Consider the following 18,782-nt stretch of genomic DNA (forward strand, 5'->3'; position numbering starts at 1 on the left):
ATAATTAGGGTTAATAATAATAATAATTAATAATAATCCGTAATAAATGCAGGATTAGGGCTTCCTGTTCGTGTGTCAGGTCCCCTCCGCGAGTTGCGGTATTTAATGCATCAAACCCCGCGAGTCGCGGGTTTCAGAATTTCAGATGACAGATTTAATCTTCGACGCGTTTTTCTTTATTTATTTATTTATTTATTTATTTTTTTTTCTGTTTTCTGTTTTTATATAAATAAAAGATATTTAAATAAAACTTATATTTTTATAAACTAAAATAAAAATAAAGAAACTTATAAAACTTAAATATTTAACAAAATCTTAAAAATACTTATATTTTTCTTTTTCTTTTTATATTTTCGAATATTTAAAACGTATTTTTACAAAAGCGACTTTTAATAGAAGTAAACTAAAAATCTCTTTTTTTTTTATATTAGCGTTGCGCTTCCGGCGTTTAAGAGAGTTCCCCGGCAGCGGCGCCAAAAATACTTGATGTGCAGCGGGGTGTATATAAAATAGTTTTAAATTTTTAGTGCGAAATACTATTAAATACGATACAATTTTACACAAGATATTTATTTATTTATAGAATGGATATACTTAAACCTTGCTACAACACTTATAGGCAGTGTACCTAATCGTACAGTAGTGTAGTTTTTAGTAAGTCCGGTTCGTTCCCCAGGGAATCTTTTTTAAACAAAGCTCAACGCTATATTAATTTACTTTTATAAAAATACAAACATATATATAAGTAATATTATTATTATAAAGGGGGGTTTTTACCGTTTAATGACCGGTTTGTCGATTTTAAAACTTTAGTCGCAGTTAAAACCTAATGTAAAATATTAAATAAATAAAAGACTTAATTTAAAGCGTAAAATAAATAACGATAATGAAATTGCGACTAATAAAAGTGCGATAAAATAAACTTGCGATAATTAAAAAGGACGATACTTAAAAGTGCAATTAAATAACAATAAATAAAAGTGCGATAATTAGAAGTGCAATTAAATATAAAATAAAGGAAATTAAATATGAAATAAAAGAATTATGCTTATTTAAACTTCCGTAATCATGATGTTTGACGTGTTGATTTTAGTTTTATGCCCATGGGTTAATTGTCCTTTGTCCTGGATTATTTAATATGTCCGTCTGGTTTTTGTCCATAACAGTCCATCAGTCATAAATATAAAGTGCGAGTGTCCTCGTCAAATTATTCTTATACCCGAAGTTAAATATTCCAACTAATTGGGGATTCGAATTGTAACAAGGTTTTAATACTTTGTTTAATGAATACACCAGGTTATCGACTGCGTGTAAACCAAGGTTTTACTACTTTGTTAACAATTACACCAATTACCCTTGAATGTAATTCACCCCTGTTTCAACAAGTTTATTAACTATTAATCCATTTCCGTGTCCGGTTAAATGAACGATTATTCGTACATATAAATACCCCGCCCATCGTGTCCGATTGAGTGTATATGGTAATTTATAGGGACGCCCAATTGTAAATCTTTATATTAACATTAACAAACTATCATTTAGTTAAACAAATATAAAGCCCATTAATAGCCCATAGTCTAATTTCCACAAGTGTCGTTCTTTTGTCCAAACCCCAATTATGGTACAAAGCCCAATTACCCAATTTTAGTAATTAGCCCAACATCATGATTACTTCGTTTTAAATAAGCATAATAATAACTTAGCTACGAGACATTAATATAAAAAGGTTGAACATAACTTACAATGATTAAAAATAGCGTAGCGTTACACGGACAGAATTTCGACTTATACACTCAAAACATTCTCTATCATAATCTTATTATTATTATAATTTAAGATTAAAATTAAAATTATTATTATAATATTTATATTAATATTACGATAGAGAAAGATATAAGAAAAGAAAAAGATGTAAAAGGTGTGTTCCAATTCATCGAATTACATGCCTTTTATAGGCAAAATATAAATTTGAATTTTCATTTATGACCCCTGAACTATGCTCAATTAACAACTTTTTATTATTTAATATTATTCTTATTATGAATTATTTAAATATTATATTATATTCTTGTGCATAGTTGACTTGTACTTTCAGCTCCGTTGCGTCGAGCGTTGAGAGTTGACTCATGTCCCGGTTCCGGATTTTCGAACGTCCTTTCGTACAATTTTATATCGTGTACTTTGCGTTTTGTAACTTGTACTCTTGTCATTTTTAGACGTTCCTCATCAATAATTTGAACCTTTTTGATTGTATCTTGTACTTTTGAGCTTTTTGGACCTTTCCGTCTTCAATTCGTCGAATATGCCTTTTGTCTTCACCTTTTATTATTTAAACGAATATCACTTGTAAATAGAACAATTGCAACTAAAATCTTGTTTTTCTTGAGGAATAATGCTATGAAATATGTGTTCATTTTTAGCATTATCAATACGCTAAGATACGAATTAGCAGATACGCTAAGATATGAATTTGTCTATACACTATTCATGCAGTCAATGCAGTAAAACGTGTCTAGATTAAGAATGATAAGCAGATAATTTCTTAATGATAATAAGCAAATGATTTTCGACAAAAATGATAAGCAAAACTTTTGACATGCAGACACGGTCGAAGTCCAGACTCACTAAAGCATCCTAACAACTTATCAGTTAAACACACTAATGCAGACCTGGTTCGCTAAGACCACCGCTCTGATACCAACTGTGAAGACCCGTCCTAATCCATCCGGACGAAGTCCATATCGATTATAAACGATTCACAACAGTTGATTACATCGCGAGGTACTTGACCTCTATATGATACATTTTACAAATATTGCATTCGTTTTTGAAAAGACAATCTTCCATTTCATTGAAAGTTGACTGCATGCATACCATTTTATAATATATCTAACTATAATTGACTTAATAATAATCTTGATGAACTCAACGACTCGAATGCAACGTCTTTTGAAATATGTCATGAATGACTCCAAGTAATATCTTTAAAATGAGCAATTGCACAGCGGAAAATTTCTTTCGTACCTGAGAATAAACATGCTTTAAAGTGTCAACCAAAAGGTTGGTGAGTTCGTTAGTTTATCATAAATAATTATTTCATAATTTTAATAGACCACAAGATTTCATATTTCCATTTCTCGTAAACATACGTCCCATGCATAGAGACAAAAATATCATTCATATGAATTGAACACCTGGTAACCGACATTCACAATATGCATATAAGAATATCCCCATCATTCCGGGATCCTCCATCGGACATGATATAAATTTCGAAGTACTAAAGCATCCGGTACTTTGGATGGGGCTTGTTGAGCCCGATAGATCTATCTTTAGAGTTCGCGTCAATTAGGGTGTCTGTTCCCTAATTCTTAGATTACCAGACTAAATGAAAAGGGACATATTCGATTTTGATAATTCAACCATATAATGTAGTTTCAATTACTTATGTCTATTTCGTAAAACAGTTATAAAAGCAGCGCATGTATTCTCAGTCCCAAAATATATATTGCGAAAGCATTTAAAAAGGGATTAATGAAACTCACACATATAAATATTGTAAAACAGTTAATAAAGCATTTGCATGTATTCTCAGCCCAAAAACATAAAGAGTAAAAGGGAGCAAATGAAACTCACAGTAATGTATTTTGTAGTAAAAATACATATGACGATACTGAACAATGCAGGGTTGGCCTCATATTCACGAACCTTAAAGGCTCAAAATATAGCAAAATCGCCCAGGCCGGGACTCGAACCCGAGACCTCTCGCTCCCCCGTCAACTCCCTTAGCCACTGAACCATTTCTGTTTTTCTTAATATACTCTCGACCCAAAATCATTTAAATCGTATTATTCGTTTCCTGCATCTACTTCTTCTTCAACATTTAATTCGGCCATAGCCATAATCCTTATAACTTTAAGTTTTGTTTTAGGTTTAGGAATTTCAAATGAAACATAAACAACCTGTATTGGTGAATTGATTTAACAGAAAGAACGATTTAAACAGCAGCACAGAACGCGAAGAACATACTTGAACTCAAACATTGATTTATTGATTAAGACGTTTTTAGACAAAGTTTATATCACTAATTGAGTTTCAAATCACCTCTAAAACAATTCTGAATTATCAATTGGACCTGAATAATATCAGATTACACGAATTCGTTTGAATAAGAATGTTTGACTTTTTAACATCAAAACTTTGATTCGTGAATTGAGATTCAATATCGAAAACAAGAATTTGAAACTTTGCAGTTTGTTTGAATGAAAGATTTCTAACAAAATAGCATTATTACATTTTGAGATTTGTTTCAAATTCGAGGTTTTTAAAAAAAAATAAGCAAGCAGAGTGTCGACATTGTTCTTCAATTTTCTGTTTAAATTTCCCCAATTGAAATTTGTAAAAGATATTAAAAGTTGTTAGTTGATAATGAAAGGTCGTTTCTGTACTAAGTAGCACTTGAATTAAATCGAATTTTATGTACCTTCCACGACAGCAAGAATCATTCAGCAGAAAAAGAAATATTAAAAATAAATAAAGGGGATCGTGACATTCAACCAAATTTGAATTGTATCAAATAAGTCTTGATTCGTACAGACATATGGATGTAGCCAATAAAATTAAGCAGTGTGATAGCAACAAGAAACTGAATCTAATTGGCCATCTGATTCTATACTTAACCGATATAAATAAATAAGATGATTAAATAATAATATTAATATTAATAATATTAATAATAATGATTATAATAATAATAACAAGTAATAATACTAATTTCCAATATATATATATATATATATATATATATATATATATATATATATATATATATATATATATATATATATATATATATATATATATATATCTGTATATACTGCATATATGTATCTTTATAAAAGTTGCAAAATTTGTAAATTTAATAAGTAATAATATATTAATACTATTAATAATAATAATATTATTGGTAAAAGAATTATTAATAATAAATAATAATTTATAATATGATGATACTAATATTACAAAAATTTTAATAATATTAATAATAATAATCAATCAATAATAGTAATTCTCAATGATAAAAATATTAATATTAGTTAATAATACTAATATTATTCATATTAGTTATAATTATAATTTTTACTATTAGTTATAATAATAATGATATTAATAATAGTAATAATAATATTAGTAATAATCAAATGTGTTAAATTTCATATATATAACATTATTAATAATACTTATATTAATATTATTGAAAATGAAAGTAATAATATCAATATAATATCTATATTTTAATTTGTTATTAATTTATTAATAATTATGTAATATTATACAATACATTTTATGATAACTTTTATTGTATGTTTATTATTTATACATTTTATATATATTACATAATAATAGAATTTATATATATATATATATCTATGTATAGCTTCATTTTTTTAATAACAACTTTTTATCTTGTTAATTATTTTATATAACTAACTTAATTGATTAAGTTAATTTTATTAATTCAAATTATTACATATACATATATTTATATTTATACATATTTGTTTACACACAATTGTTCGTGAATCGTCGGGAATAGTTAAAGGTCAAATGCATATATGAACACAGTTCAAAGTTTTCAAGACTTAACATTACAGACTTTGCTTATCGTGTCGAGATCATATAAGATTCAAGTTTAAATTTGGTCGGAAATTCCCGGGTCATCACAGAATCCTGAAGTATATTTCCTACTATCAGGATCTCCGGCCATATCCGCATCTGTATAGCCTTCCAAGATTGGATCAGCTCCCCCGTAACAAAGACATAGATTCTTTGTACCTTTAAGATATCTGAGAATCCATTTTCCCGCCTCCCAATGCTCTTTCTCGGGGTTCGAGAGAAAACGACTCACCGTTCCCACTGCATGAGCAATATCGGGCCTTGTACACACCATCGCATACATCAAACTTCCAACTGCTGAAGAATATGGTACTGACGACATCTCCCCGATCTCTTCCTTGGATTAGGGACAAGAACTCTTGCTTAACTTGAAATGGTTAGCTAATGGAATGCTAACAGGTTTGGCATTGTTCATATTGAAACGTGAAAGCACTCGTTCAATATACTTCTCCTGAGATAGCAATAACCTTTTATTCTTCCTGTATCGGGTTATCTGCATTTCCAAAATTTATTGAGCCTGTCCTAAGTCTTTCATGTCAAAAGACTTAGAGAGTTCCTTTTTCAGCTGGTTGATTTTCGTTGCGTCTTTCCCGATGATCAAAATATCGTCTACATAAAGTAGAAGAGCAACGAAATCTCCTTCAGAAAACTTCTGAATGTAGACACACTCATCTGCTAAAGTTTTCTTGTACCCGTGACTCACCATGCACGAGTCAAACTTCTTGTACCACTGCCTAGGTGCCTGCTTTAAACTGTACAAACTTTTCTTCAGCTTCCATACGAGGTTATCTCCTGAAACCTCAAAACCTTCTGGCTGCTCCATGTAAATTTCTTCATGTAAATCTCCATGAAGAAAAGCTGTCTTTACATCCATCTGTTCAAGCTCCAAGTTCATACTTGCGACCAATCCAAGTATGACTCTAATTGAAGTCATCTTGACTACTGGTGAAAATATCTCGTCAAAATCAATCCCTTTCTTCTGTTGGAATCCTTTGACTACAAGTCGTGCTTTGTATTTCACCACTTTTCCACTACCATCCTTTTTCAGCTTGAACACCTATTTATTTTTCAGTGCCTTCTTCCCGCGTGGAAGTTCTACAATCTCATAAGTTTGATTTTTCTGCAGAGAATCCATCTCATCCTGCATTGCGAGCAACCATTTTTCTTTATCCTTATGAGTTACTGCTTCATGAAAATTCTCCGGTTCTCTATCTTCAGTAAGTAGAAGGTACTCGGATTCTGGATATCTACTCGATGGTATCCGACCTCGTTCAGATCTACGAACTTCTGGAACATTCTGAGGAGATCCACCATCATCTTGAACTTGTGATGGTGCTGGAACGTCTGGCAGATGGGGTTGTGGCTCCCCCTGCTCAGCACCGTCATTTTCCTCATTATCTTCTACTTCTGGCATTTCTTCTTGCACTGAAAATTCATTTCTCATGAATGATTCCATTGTTGCCTCTGGCACTTGAGCAGCAACATTTGACTTCTGAGATATTGTGGGCTTTTCAATATCTTCTATTGTCTGGCTTTCATGGAACACCACGTCCCTACTTCTGATCACCTTTTTCTCCTTTAGATCTCATAATCTGTATCAAATTCTTCATCTCCATAGCCTATGAATATGCATGGAGTGGTCCTTACATCCAGCTTCTGCCTGAGCTCCTTGGATACATGTGCGTACGCCAAACATCCAAATACTCTTAAGTGAGAGTATGATGGATCCTTTCCAGACCAAAGTTTCTCCGGAACTTCAAAATTCAGTGGTACTCATGGAGATCGGTTGATCAAATAACAAGCGGCTCTGACTGCTTCTCCCCAGAATGGCTTTGGCAGCTTAGCCATTCTGAGCATGCTCCGAACACGTTCCATGATTGTCCGGTTCATTCTTTCTGCTATACCATTATGTTGAGGGGTACGTGGGACCGTCTTCTCATGTCGGATGCCATATGATCTGCAATAGGCATCGAACTGCCTGGAAGAGTATTCACCGTTGTTGTCGGATCGAAGACACTTTAACTTCTTTCCTGTCTCACGTTCTACCATGACATGGAACTGTTTGAAGTAATCGAACACCTGGTCCTTCGTCCGTAAGAAATATACCCACACCTTTCGAGAAGTATCATCGATAAACGTCAGAAAGTATCGATTGCCGCCAATTGATTCAACCTCCAAGGGACCGCAAACATCAGAGTGTACCAGACTGAGTAACTCTGATTTTCTCGTTGAAGAGGAATTAAACGAGACTCTATGATGCTTACCAAACAGACAATGATTGCAAGGATCTAGTGCATCATCATTGTCTACATTGATAAGCTCCTTCTTTATTATGGTAGACAACCCTTTCTCACTCATGTGACCGAGTCTCTGGTGCCATAAATTTTGTGAAGCCTCCTTTTCTGCAACATTAATACTGTCTGTGCAGATCTTCACATGAGTCTTGTACAGTGTGCCACAAATGTGTCCTCGAGCGACTATCATAGCGCCTCTTGACAATTTCCATGTGCTTTTACTGAAATGACTATCATAGCCCTGTTTGTCGAGAGCTACCCCAGAAAGTAGATTCAACCGAAGATCTGGCACATGGCGGACATCCTTCAAAGTGATTGTGCTCCCGGAACTTGTCTTTATCTTGACATCATCAATTCCGACAATCTCAGCAGAATTGGAATTTCCCATCTTCACAGCTCCAAAGTCACCAGCTTTGTATGTTGTGAAGTATTCTTTGTATGGAGTCACGTGGTAGGAAGCTGCAGTATCTACCACCCATTCCGTTTCTTCTCGTGAGACGTGAAGGCATGTCTCATCATGGGTTGAACAATAAGCTACATCACCAGAGATAGTCACTAATGTTTCTCCACCCTTATTCTTCGGCTGTGAACTGCTTTGACCTTGTTCCTCTTTCAATCTATAGCAGTTCTTCTTCATATGTCCCTCTAATCCACAATGATGGCATTTATATGTTAGTTTTCTGCCATCAGCTGACCTGCCCCTGCTCTTGCTTCTGCCTCTCCATTTATTTTTGCTACTCATTCGCTGTCTCCCCCGATTCTCTGTGACAAAGGCATGGGTCTGATCTGTGCCCATGTCTTTTCTCCTTGCCTCTTCACTGAATAGGGCATCCTTGACCATTGACATGGTAAGTTTGCCATTCGGGGCTGAGTTGCTGAGTGTTACTACCAGCGTTTCCCAACTATCGGGAAGGTAACTAAGTAGCAGTAGCGCCTGAACTTCATCGCCAAGCGGCATCTCTACAGACGATAACTGGTTGACCAAGCTCTGGAACTTACTGGTATGCTCGGCAACTGAAGTTCCACTTTTGAGCTTCATGTTGACTAAACGCCTTATCAGCAGGGCTTTATTCTGAGCAGTCTTGCCCTGGTACATGTCCTCCAACTTTTTCTAGAGGACATATGCGTCTGTCTCTTGTGCAACATGGTGGAAGACACTATGATCAATCTATTGACGGATCTGACCAATAGTTTTTCGGTTTGATTTCTTCCACTATTTCTCTTTGGCAGAATCAGGGTTTATACCCTTCAATTCAATAGGATCGAACAAATCCTTACAGCTGATGAGATCTTCCATTCGAGGTTTCCACAGCGTGTAGTTTGTGGCTGTGAGCATAATCATAGCTCCGGAAGATGATGTTGACTCTTCTGTGGACATTATCACCTTACAAATAATTTTTCAACACAAACGGGTTTGAATTGTAGAAAACAGAGATCACCGTTACGTCCGGAACGGTTGAAAATGGTGGAATAGACACTTCGCGGCTTAAATTCCACTTACGGGGTAAAATTATAATTTTTATAAACTTCAAGGACCAAAAATGAAATTCTGAAAATTTCAGGGACCAAATTGTAAAATTCCAGAATTGCTACAGTACTGCTACAGTGACTTGCTACAGTGCCGCCATCTGCTACAGTGAATTGCTACAGTGATCGTCTTCTCCGGCGAAAATTCCGGCACCGGTCGTCTTCTCCGGCGAGATTCCGGCGAGTTGACCATACTTTGACCGCGTTTTCTGGGCTTGTTATAACTCCGTTTAAGTCACCGTTTTTTGCGTTGGACTCGGTTCGAAGAGATGAATCCAACGGTACACTAAAAATTGAATTTTGAGAAAACTTCAGAAGACCCAAAAACTCAACCAACGTCTCTAACCAAGCTCTTGATACCACTTGTTAGGAAGAGAGGATCGCCTGGACGTTGGGAGATACAAATTTGAGAGAAAAACAACTCTATTACTCACAAGAATAGATTTACAGAGTATTACAAAACTCTTACAAAAACTCTCAAAACTCACACACACTATCTAGGTTGTGATTACACTTATCTGAGTGATTTGGGATGATTTACAACTGAGGTTTGCACCTCTATTTATAGTAAAAATTCTATGGCGGTGGAATGGTGTGAACGGAGAAGGTTGGCGGCCGTAATCGTTATCAACTTTGCTACTTCCATATGAGTTGTCAAGGTTGCCTACTTTGAATATCTAGAAGGTGGGCTTCTAGATTGTAGGATGGAAATCTTCACCTCGAAACCATAATTGAATAACCCTTGTAGCTAACCACTTTCTTGAACCCATATCACGCTTTATCAATGGCCAGCGATTAAGCCACTCAGCACACTTGTTGTAAACAGTCTGCAATTTTGTCACTAATAAACAACAATATTAAGTCACTAATATGCAATCAAATTAAGTGATTAGTTTAACCTGAAGGATGAATATATGAATGAAATTCTTAGGAACATTATCGTGTAGACCTTGTGACATGTTTGATGTTATACCAAGATTAAAGATAAAGTTCTTGCAGCCTAATAATTTAACACCCTCATCAATCAGATATCGCCTTTTATTTGAATTCAAACTGAATGTTAGTATCAACCAAATGTTCTATAGGACTTACGCAGACTTACAATCTACTTGAGGTCAATTTGAAGTTCAATGAAACAAAGTAATGTACAACCTTTTCACATAGTACATTATATCTGGAAATGAAACAAATTCGGTCTAATTTTCAGTGCCTAAAATAAAGGGTTGTGATATTTTTGGCTTGGCTGATCATGAATGTTAAATTTTCAATGATTCAGTGATCATAATCATAAATAAAGAAATCAAATAGAGATATATATATATGAGTGAAGTACATACCAAAGAAATTAGAAGGAACTTTGTCATTAGAAAATCGTCTATCAGGTTTACCTTAATAATTTTCTGCAAGGTACACACACTGCCCCATTTGTTGGTCATCACATATCTCACTCCTCATATATGTTTGGTTATATCCTAAACTTAGTTTTTATGATTATAACAATGATGAAGATCTTTCAAATTAGACATCGAGTATATTAAAAAATAGGACAAGAAATCGTTTGTGGGTCAAACCAAGCCAGTATGGACACGTACTACATGTATAAACCTCATCAACTTTAACCGAAGGGTAACCCGCTAATGTAGCTACCACAAAGTTCGAAGTGAAGCAAAAAACCAATATAAGAGTGATATTATTCACGTGCAAGTTATGCATCCATTCTACAATGAGTACAACACTCTGAACAACACACGAAAAGGTAGCAATTACCGTCCAAGGAGAACAATGATAGTAATAAAAAGAGAGATCTTCTGTATCTGGGACCTGCTTAACTCGAGACCAACCCGCCAATGCAAACGAACACTCAGCAAACAAATGGTCTTGGGAATCTGGGTAATGCTTACACAATAATGTACACACCCAACTCATTTGTTGGGTCAATCTGCCAAGCCTTAATAAGCTTATCTTGAGTATTCATTTTCTTGTGGCGCAGTAACAACCACATAATAAATGAATATTTCGGAAAAAAAATTCGAGTACCAAATAAACAAATACAAATGGACCAGCGGGGCTTGTAGACGTATATATAGAATTCCACACTAAAAGATTGGCACTTTAACCCATTTACAAAAAACTGTGATTAACAGTAATGGGTCTAAATACCAATGATACATTATATCGAAATACAGTAATGAGTGTAACTTATATTACATAATAGCAGGTGACAATAGCCTATTAAAACTATACGAACATACATTATATCTAAATACCAAAAAATATCTATCTGCACCAAACAAACATTGGTTAACACAACTTATTTCTTCGTGAAATCATACGGTGTACAATTGTACAAACCTAATCATATATAAGTAAAAATAAAAACCCTAATTACTTTTAATAATATAGATAAATAAAAAATTAGCAACATAAGTATATTCAATCCCTAATTAATTAGAATTATACAGACAAAACCCTAATTAATTTAACGAAGTGCGTAGTAGAATTAACCTGGGCAGCTTTATAAGCAGAAAGATTATTCTCAGCAGCTTCTTTCCTTCAAGCTACATACTATCAAAAAGCATGAAATTTGGTTCTTATACAGATATCCGAAGTCACTAAATCCTGATGATTTGCAACACATTAAGCATAAAATAAATGCACTCAGCACACTGAGGTTGCAGTGAAAACAGATTTTAATGGAACTCGACTATAATCGAAACCCTAAAAATACATGAATCGTTTTTTTTTCCCTTCAAATTAAGAGTATAATGATGGGAAACGGATTGGACGATGACTTGATTAAGATGAGGAAGATCAGCCCGTTAATTTGAAGACATGCATTTGTATTAGAGTTTGAGGGTGAGAGGCGTATGAGATAAAAATATTTGGGGTTTTTTGCTGCCCGAAGTCGCTCAGTTTTTTAGATGTCAACTTGGATTTGTGGGTGATTAAAAATGTAATTATGAAGTGCCATGTCACTAATCAGGATTAAGGAGTAATTAGGAGGTGCCATATGGGATTAACCTTCATGATTTATAATATGTAAATAGATAAATAGATAGATAGATATTGACGTACATGATGCAAATAAAAATGAATTAATTAGTATTAAAATTTGGATATGTTAAATTAATTTCAAATAGGTAATACTCCGTAATTGACATCTTGAAGTGAATGGTTGAACTAAATAGAAGAGGTCAATAACACGTACCCTATCTTCCGTTTTATTTGCATAAGTTGACGTTTAATTAGCACGGGATATGAAACGGTTTTTCATCACAAGAGTTTTTGGAACATATTAACTTCGTAATCATCAATATCTTTTCTATACATACTATGAAAATTCTATCTGTATGACATCACTACATAATTTAAACCTTAGCTTAAAAAATATTTAAGGACACTTGGCACTTTGTAAGGACTTAATGCTTACATCATTAGTTTTAATTAAGTAATTAAAATAATTAAAATTATAATAATTAAAAACATCACGAGTAAAGCATTTGTCAAAAAATACGGCCTCGAGCTTTCATCCCTGCACACGCGTGCCTGACATATCGTTATCTCATCGGATTATAATCCCGTCTTTATTTTTTTAAAAATGTTATCTGGCACAACCCTAATTTAACACCATTCTCCTGTCTCTTGAACTCTAACCGCTGCGATTTATAGCCGCCACCATCTCCGCCATCGCACCACCACCACGGCTACCATCTACAGCTGCTGTCAATTTCAAAACCCTCACAAGAAACCACAACCCTAATCAGGCGATTTAATCCCAAAAATCATAGCCAGACGATTAAAAGAACAGGGTAAATGGATTTGAATTCGATTTTATAAAACTTTTTTTTAGATTTGTAGCACTTGAATTGTATACTAAATAATTTATGTCTATCTGGATTTATCATAGGTTTTATGCGATGTGAAGGCTATCGTCTTTTGATTTTTGTAAGTAAAAGGTTTGTGTAATTCTTTTTGAAGTTAACACTTTTATTATACATTCCATCTTCTTCTGATATATATTGATTAAATGTCTAAAAGAGAAATTGGTTTTCTTATATATAGTTTGGTTGTTCACACTAAACTCACTGTTGCAATGGTGAGATCTTTTTTCCTTTATTGCTTCTATAAATAAAAGTGACATGTATTTATCTCTGATAATTGTTCTCATATCCAGTTATTGTCATTGTGACTTCGAAAATGCTTTGAAAATAATATGGCTTAACATTATTGGTCAAAAGCCTTTAAAAAAAAAAAAAAAAAAAAAAAAACATTATTGGTCAAAAAGGTTTGAAAAGTCAAACGAAGGTATGATGTAATGTAATTACATATATATGTATATATATATATATATATATATACACACATATATAATGATGTATATGTATATGTGATGTTGAACTAAAACAAATTATTGTTTTTATGTAGTGATGTAATGTCAAATGATCAAATCATCATCCGCCTAACACAAGTGTATTTTGTATTTCTAATACCTTTTGTTAATACTGAAGCTATTTTACTATATGAGTAATTAGATATCACAATCTTGACCCACTTAAGTTAAAACTTTGTGTTTAGTTTTCATACATAATTGTATACGATTTATAGATAGTAATTTGGTTACGGAGGTCCTGGAGCTTTTTTAAAAACTTATCAAGAACTGATATGCTTTTGAAAGAGGTATCATATGTTTACTCAATAATCGAGTAAGATTTGTAACACACATTATATCAAATGGTGCTTTGCAATGGTTGATAATATAGCTGCCACATTTTAACACGTGTTAGGTTTCTCTCTTAGGTTGCTTAACTATATTAAGTCTCAATTTGGTTTGATTTGGTTGTTAATTTTGATTTTGATTGTGCTAATTGTGTCGTAATGACTCCTGTATAGGTTCACCAGCCACATCAAATGCATATCGGTGTAGAGTCTCTTTTCTTATAAAGTTTGGCATGTTCTTTTCAAACTCTTTATGAAGTATAATTGTCATGTCACTAATATACGAGTATTCTTTTGCTTTTTGATGAAATTTTCATTGTGTTCCTAATGCGTAAAATGTAACTTTGAGCTTTTTTTGTTACTTATTAAGCACGCTATTGCAAAGTTCTGAGCTTTTTTATTATTTTGTTGGATGTTGTTTGTTGAGGTACATATTTGATTCAGTGTGAGGGTAATTTTTAGAAGAGAGGACTTTTGAAGTTGGGCAAAACATGATCTAATGGGCCAGGACACTGATGCAATTGATGTTAGTTATTTGAATTAATTCTTTAAAGTTGGTAAAAGTTCTATTATTATCTTGAATTTGGGATTTATCTGTGAAGTTTCTAATTTATTTTATTTATTGTGATGTGGTTACAAGGTTTGTCGAATTGATATGTGGGGCTGTAGATGTATTACAAGCCCATTTTGATCAACATGGAACTTGATTTATATGGTAAGTTTTCTTTTTGTTCACAAGTTTAGGTCTTTTTGTTATAGATTTACGCCTAACTATTTCCCTATAAATCTTGCAATCGTTGCCGTTGGGTCAGATGAGAAAATGTCATATTAGTTAAAAATTTTCAGGGTGTTGGCAATATGGTTTTGAAATAGTTCTGTGTAAATCTAATCGCTCTAAATGATCATTGTATGCATTCAGTTTTATACTCCAAATTTGATAGTGGTCAATTCACAATTCTTCTTTATTACAACCTGCTTCTATCCAATATAATCAATATGATTTTTTTTTTTTTTTTGGATGAAGTAATCAATATGATTTTTGGACTGCTTTATTTTAACGAATTAACTTAGCTCAATATATAGTGAGATTTGTTTGATGATGAGTATTATTGATGGTTCATTAAATAAGTTAATAGATTGTCTATTAATGCTATTAGTTTTTTAAAATTACTGTGAAGGATCAAGGATGTAAAAAGCCATACTATGTTTTTGTGGATTATTCTTATTGTTCAACTTCTTATACTATTTGTTTTGTTAAATTAGGTGGCTAGATGTCTGATGATGTTGCAAGTACATCCAGCCTACATACACAATTACTACTAATGACTAACAGCTTTCTTGGTGATACTGATCCGGATTTCATTTGAGAAGATCCTACCGATGTGGTGTTTTACTATTGTTTGCTTGGGTTATTATTTGTACTATTTTTTAGATTTCTGCATGTTTGGATCCGAGATCCATGTTTGATCTCTTTAATCATATTCAGAAGAAATAATTCTTCCTAATGTTAAGGTATGTCGACTTCTATTTCAACATCTAAAGTCCTTCACCTAATAATATTTGTGAACTGAAAATGTGTTCTTGATGTTATTTGCTAATCAAGTGATTGCTTGAAGTTGTTATGGCATTGTGTTTTGTCTGCTTGAAAATATATACTTCGTATCTATTTGTTTTACAATCATTGACGTTAGAACACGCTGTAAGTGCTTCTATCTACTACATTCTATGAAAATGCCTATGGAATGACATCATTTTATAATTAAATATACTAAATGTGATTATGAGGTTCTTACCTAATTTCATATCATTTTCTAGAGGAAAAAAGAAATGAACATTTTGCATCTTTTTGTGTATCTTAAGTGGTCAGTTATTGTGTATGCAGTTGGAATACCAGTTGTGAGTTCTTCTCTTGATTGGATTGGCATGATGCATTTATTCTTTATAGGATTTTCTAAGCGGATCTCGAACCTCTTCAATACTGCTCGAATTTGTATGTGTTTGTAAGTTTCTATTTTTTTTAAAAAAATGTTGTGTGCTTTACAAGCATCAAACAATAAAGACCAATATGAGTAAATAACATTGAATTGTATGCATTGTTCCTTAAAAAATCTTTGTTGAAACGATCCCTGCAAGTAACATATATGTAGTCTTACCTTCAATATTTTTTGGCTTACCTTTTAAATTTTTTCGTATGATGTATGATAATGCTCTGCTATATATGCCCATATTAGTTAATAGTGGATGGTTTGGTCATATATATGTACTAAATTGTTTCATGTTTAGTTTCTAATATGGTAGTGGGGAATCCATCACTATTACTTGCTACATGTAAATGCAAGTTACCTTTATATGATGTGTATATGTATGTATATGTATTGATATATATGATTGAATCTGTTTGCTTTGTAGAGTGGTGATTCTAGCCATAGGTTTAGTGTCAAATGGATTTGAGTAATGCAGGCGAATACTCCATAAGTACACAAATGAAGATGTATCCCTTGGTGCTTGGTTTATTGGTCTTGACGTTGATCATATTGATGATCGTAACATGCGTTGCGGGACTCCTCCTGGTTAGTACTTTAACTGTGTTTCATAAAAAAGTCAACATTTGACTTTTTTTGTTCAAAGTCAGTCTTTACTCATTTTTTAGATTCATCCATGTTTTTACCTGAAGGTATTCTCATTTACTAAGAAAAACTAAAAAATACTGTTTTTCATCACTATGTAAATTTTAAATTAAAAAAAAAGGGCTCGAATATAATACAAAATTACAGAAAACCATTCCTTTGGAACCACCTTATTGACCCATAAACCATTCCTTTGTAACCACCTTATTGACCCATTTCCTTAGTGGAAGAATGTAAGTAGCACCTTTTACACTAATATGTCATGTGTGCTGCTCAATAACTATAGATTAGCGTAAATAACATTTTAACCACTGCTGCTAAAAAAAGATTCATCGAATACAACCACATTGATCCCCGACAAGATCAACAACCGAGATACATCTCAAGTCTGCATCAACAATCACACATCATAAGTCGCCACATTGATTGTTATGTTAAGGAACTGATTTTGAATATTTATATGAAGGTATGTTTTATTGAATTTAATTATCTGTATACACATTTAGTCTATGTTCATAAATTGAATTTAGTATACAAAATTTCCTTCGTGGTATGTATTTATAATCTTATGACATGTTTATAGATAAAGTGGTGTCTTGCCAGTCTATTGTGACCACACAATTGGGTTTGAACACGGAAATGGATGTTATGATGATGCATTTGTTCATGTAGTTTTTGTTGGAATGTGAGTATTTAGAGGATTATTTCAAGTTTTTATGTTCTTTAATTGATTAAAAAGTTTGTTATTGTGTGGTGGATGCAGTGTACAAAAGAAGCTCATCGGCCTGTGGATTGTGAAACCATTTGGAAGTTGATAAGCACACATTGATTGTACAACCACAATTTTAGTAAGTTGTACACATAAGATAATACATTGATTGTACAACCACAAATGTATTATTTACGCTGTTTAAAGTGAAGTTGAATAGACTCATGAAAGATTTAAAAGAAAAACATGTATTAGGTGAGCTTGAAACATGTACTAATAATACTTCGTATAAGTTTTAAATCGGTGAACTTGACAAGTAATGAGCTTCCTACTACAAAGAAGATGTGATGATTTTTAAAAGTAATGAATTCTTAAACATGCTTTTCATTTTGTTTGTTCATGTTTTTGTAATTTCAAGACTATGCTTTTAGATTTCTTTTTGTAATTGTCGTTCCTTCAACAATTTGGTTGAACATTGTTGTTTTCTATCTCATATAACTTGATGAATTTCGTTACTTTATCTGCATGTTGATTATATAACGTATCATTAAAAAAAAAATTTCTTTAAAAACCCGTGAATCCACGGGTCTCTGCACTAGTAATCTCTTATTTTTGAAACATATTAACTTCGTAGAGGAATATTCAAATGAAACGGATCTAAGGGACCAATCAGAGTGCGACACGTAGCGCGATAATCACATGTGATTAAAAAAATTAAATTATTTTAAAAAAAAAATCTAAATTTTTTTTTTTCAATTCAATGTGATTGAATTTGACATGCACTAAATCACATGTGATTTTGCATGCAATCACATGTGATTCTAAAACTCAATCACATGTGATTCTGTATGTCAAATTCAATCACATATGATTGAATTTTTTTTAGTAAAATAACGAATTTCAGTAAGTTTGTCCTAAAACCTTTAAACACCAAGTTTTTGATCAAAATTTGATCAAATCACCGAATTAAAGTATGAAATTTTGAAGATATGATCACGAAACGCTAACAAACTTGATCAAATCACCGAATTAAAGTTTGTTTCCGGTTGAAATTTTTTTTGAAAAAAACAAATTTGAATTTATTTTTCAATCACATGTGATTAGATGTGATTGTGTTTTACAATCACATGTGATTAAATTTGACTTTCTAAATTTAAAAAAAAAAATTAAAATTTTTTTCTAAAAAATAATTTTTTTTTTTAAATTTTTCAAAAAAAAAATATTTTATTTTTT

The 18,782-nt window shown here is 32.6% G+C and overlaps 1 long non-coding RNA gene across 4 annotated transcripts; it reads left to right on the top strand.

The window, feature by feature from the left end:
- Positions 1-13,925: 13,925 nt before the first annotated feature.
- LOC139866155 (uncharacterized) lies at positions 13,926-17,305 on the top strand. Of its 4 annotated transcripts, none has more exons than XR_011765277.1 (7): positions 13,926-13,967; positions 14,388-14,739; positions 14,854-14,928; positions 15,477-15,725; positions 16,096-16,213; positions 16,623-16,783; positions 17,168-17,305. It is a non-coding gene; the product is annotated as an uncharacterized lncRNA (long non-coding RNA). The 4 variants fall into 4 exon arrangements; XR_011765279.1 differs by lacking the exon at positions 13,926-13,967 and having other exon boundaries at positions 13,986-14,471; positions 14,641-14,739; XR_011765276.1 differs by lacking the exon at positions 13,926-13,967 and having other exon boundaries at positions 13,986-14,739.
- The last annotated feature ends 1,477 nt before the right edge of the window (positions 17,306-18,782 follow it).

Source organism: Rutidosis leptorrhynchoides, chromosome 9 (genome assembly GCF_046630445.1).
Source record: "Rutidosis leptorrhynchoides isolate AG116_Rl617_1_P2 chromosome 9, CSIRO_AGI_Rlap_v1, whole genome shotgun sequence".
Lineage (NCBI taxonomy): Eukaryota > Viridiplantae > Streptophyta > Magnoliopsida > Asterales > Asteraceae > Rutidosis > Rutidosis leptorrhynchoides.